Below are 4123 nucleotides of genomic sequence, written 5' to 3' on the forward strand. Positions count from 1 at the left end.
AGAGAAAGGGAGGGGAGGGGAGGGGGGTAAAAACAAGATGAAATAATGCGATGAAAGGAAAGATAACCAAGGAGAAAACTGGATTTTTTTAATACCCGAAATCAACGTAGCCTACATGTGGGATTTTTAAATTTTTTTTGTGTGGTTTGTTTTGTGTTTCTTTGTTTCTTTTTTGTTTTGAGTCTTTTTGGGGGTGGAGGTTGGGGTGGTTCTTTTATCAGTGAAGGTTTTACACTTCAAGAACCTCTTATGACATCGTTCTTGTCAAATTATTCGATCGTAGTCATTATAAGATTTTTTTAAAATGCAAACATACAGTAAAAGCCTTTATCTGTTTCGCTGGCAGAGATGGAAAGGAATTTGAAGGGGCGTTGGTATCAATTTTTGAAGGAGTGAGTATGAGTTTGTGTGTGTGTGTATGTGTGTGTGTGTGTTTGTGGGTGTGTGTTCGTGTGTTTGTGGGTGTATGGAAATGGGTGGGTTGGGGGGGGGGGTGTTGAGGGTTCATTTTCTATTATTGGTAATGGGGTATTCTTCACTCTAAATTGCTTTGAACATGCACGTGATAAGCAAGTTCACAAGCGTATGTAATTGTTGGGTTGTTGTTGTTTTTTTTGGGGGGGGGGTTTGTTGTTGTTGTTTGTTTTTTTGGGGGGTTTTTTGGGGGGGTTGGTTGTTTTTTGTTGTATTTTATTATTGTTATTTGTTGGGTTGTCTTTTGTGGTTTTGTTGTTTTTGTTGTTGTTTTTTGGAGGGGGGGGGGTTAACTATAGGAAAGTGACGTATCTTTATGTACAATACGCGATCCGTGGTTCTACCACAGATTGCATACCGCTTGATGCCTCAGATTTCTATTTAACTTTTAAGTTGCGAAAAAATTGTCTGGATCAGCGTTATAGAAACTATAATCATATCTGCTCTAACGGTCACCTGTGTAAGACAGTCACCTGCACAAACGACCACATCCCATTTTCTCCCTGGTGTATTTGTTATTTTATAATGACTCTGTAAAAGGTGGTCGCCTGTCTAAGCCGGCCACTTTTCTCCTAAACAATGGATAGCTGTGTCATTATATAATTTCGACTGTATTTTCACTGAGTAACGTGCCGTTAATGCCCCTGCTGGTTGGGGGGGGGGGGGGTCCCATAGTTTTACTATGGGGGAGCGGGGGGGGGGGGGGGGTTCCCATAGTTTTACTATGTGGGAGCAAAGAATACACCTGCCGTGATACTGCGTGTCGTAAGAGGCGAATAAAACTGCAAAGGTCTGGTCGCCCGAAAAGTGCCAGTTTGCGGAGGGCCAACTACCCAACCCCGTAAAAATCAGTAAATTACACAAACACGGACAAACACAGCTTTTTATTTTTCGATCTTGGGAGAGGGGGAGCTTCTGCATCAGGAGAAACAATGAAGGACAGCGGACAAAGCCGAAAGGACTCTTCTGACCCGAAACCTTCTCTGTCGAACAAGTCTCTCCGGATTGCGTCCTGGAATGTTCACACCTTGTATGAAGCAGGAAAGAGCTCTCAAGTAGTACAAGAGATGAAGAGATACAGGCTGCACATACTAGGAGTCAGCGAAACACACTGGATACAGTATGGACAGAAGCAGCTGTTTGTCCGTGGCCTATACCCTGGAGCAGGGTGAGAAAGGCAATGATGATGAACGTGCCGTTGGTTCTATGAATAGAAGGAAAGATTGTTATAGAAAATCCATTTCTCGAAAATCGAAGCAAGACTTTTTTATCAACTCCATATATAGTGACATTTTGTACTGTTGAGCGTACGTGTGTCGGGAAAGTACGCTTTTCTAAGTTGTGAACTACCTTGCGGTAAAATGTCTTTGCTAGGACTTCATAAGAGATAAATATTGAAATCTACAAGACATTGGCAGGGGTACAGAAAAAATTGGCATAGTAGACCCGAGGGGACCCGGCGTACGCAACACGACCGGAGAAAAAAAATCCTGCAAAGGCCAATCCCTTTTGAAGATGACTGCTGCAGTGCCAGGAGTGCATAGTGCGCCCGGCCAGACCCATGTGATTAAAGCCATGTTTGCTCAGGTTGTGCAAGCTGGGGTTTTCCCAGTAGTCCGGGTCAAGGAACTGGACTACTACCAAATTTTTTAACACGTGTATCCTTTTTTTTTCAAAACATGTGCGATGAAAAACTCATCGCTTCTGTGAGGGCCAGATCATAATTTACAACAAGAGTGATAAAATTCATTCAAATATAGGCTAGGCATGCTCTTCGCTGCCTGAGAAAAACATACTTGTAGCAAGAGAAGTGGGAGGAAATGGTAAGTTCTTTAACAAATAGCACAAACACATACACACTCTCTCTCTCTCTCTCTCTCTCTCTCTCTCTCTCTCTCTCTCTCTCTCTCTCTCTCTCTCTCTCTCTCTCTCTCTCTCTCTCTCCCTCTCTCTCTCTCTCTCTGTCTCTCACTCTCTCTCTCTCTCTTTCTCTCTCTCATTGTGTCTCTCTCTCTCTCTCTTCTTCTTCTTCTTCTTCTTCTTCTTCTTCTTCTTCTTCTTCTTCTTCTTCTTCTTCTTCTTCTTCTTCTTCTTCTTCTTCTTCTTCTTCTTCTTCGTCTTCTTCTTCTTCTTCTTTTGTTCACCGAATGATTTTAAAAGTTATAATAAAATTATGTACTTTCATTTTGGCTTTGTGTGTTGACGTGAAAATGTGTGTTGGCAGCCGGCTCCGGCCCGGCTTCGCCCTGGTCTAGTATGCATGCATGCATGCTTTGATGGACCCGGGCAACCGTGCGAGACACAGCCGGGTCCGGGTCCACTATGTACGTAGTCTAAAGAGTGACCCAAATTGAACTGTCTTCTGTGCTGTACACAGTAGCGGTTGGAAGGTTACCCGTCGTACGCAAAAAAACTGAATCGATATCCGTGAGAGGGAATTATAACTTCATCATCATGCAAAATCTTCACGGGCGATATAGCCTGCTCATTCTTTTTCGAGGCTCGTAATTAGGGCAAATATTTAGTATTGGGTCCCAACACCCAACCCAGCTTGTCCCCAGGTGATGGATGGGGGAACTGCCATCAGTTATTGAGGTGAGCTGTTATGTAGTAGAAAACCAAATGGCAGATTGTTGTGGAGAGTAGAATAGAACACACACAGGTGTTTCAATGAATGCCTCACGTACTCAAAGACCAAGGAACCACCTTAGCGACAAGAGGCGCCATAAATCTTATTAAAGGCCCCAATGCCTGGTGGGTTTTCAGTGGATAACAAAGGCTAACTGAGAAAAGTGTACCCAAAGTAGCAGTAGGCAACAGGAAACCACTGATGTAATCTCACGAGATTAAGAAAATCATGGCAAGACACATTCATTTCTCAGAAAACAGTGTTAAGCGGGTTCATAATCCAGCTTTGAACTCCCCGCTAGGTAAGGTTCGCCACTAGCAGAAAAAAGGGCGACCGATCGTCATTTAGCTGCTGGTTGCAAAACAAAACCTAGACTTAAAATATTTGCAAATGTCACATGGAATGTTAAACTATGCACCAGAAAGGCAAACTAGACTATAGAAAAACAGGAAATGGACAGGATAAATTATACTTATGTTATGGTCTTACACACGTTAGATGGAAGAGGACAGGTTTGACCAAATCAGGTTTCAAAACTACTACCCTTTAAAGAGTAGTAAAAATTTGTTTTGATGAAACAAGGACCGCCAAGCATTAAGGATTTTTGGGAAGTGTCAGGTAGAGTCATTGGGGCTAAATTGGAAGGGAAAGCTTTTGACAAAGGTGTCATCCAAGTATAATATTATGCATAAGCACCAGAGCATTACAATGAGGAGGAAGAGAAATGCTATGAATACCTTGATAAGGCAATAAAACAATTAAAATCTTAGGATATAAAGCTAGTCAAGGGGGACTGTAATGCCAAAGTAGGAGATACACGCGTAGAAAGATATACTTAGGCCATGGGAAATTGATAACGATGTGAACGACACATAGGAGAATTGTGAAAATATTTATATAATTACAAACACTTTATATGAAAATTCTATTTTATTTAAAACAGCTTCTCTCTCTCTCTCTCTCTCTCTCTCTCTCTCTCTCTCTGTCTCTCTCTCTCTCTCTCTCTCTCTATCTATCTAT

The sequence above is a fragment of the Aplysia californica genome, unplaced genomic scaffold (assembly GCF_000002075.1).
Source record: "Aplysia californica isolate F4 #8 unplaced genomic scaffold, AplCal3.0 scaffold00016, whole genome shotgun sequence".
Classification (NCBI taxonomy): domain Eukaryota; kingdom Metazoa; phylum Mollusca; class Gastropoda; order Aplysiida; family Aplysiidae; genus Aplysia; species Aplysia californica.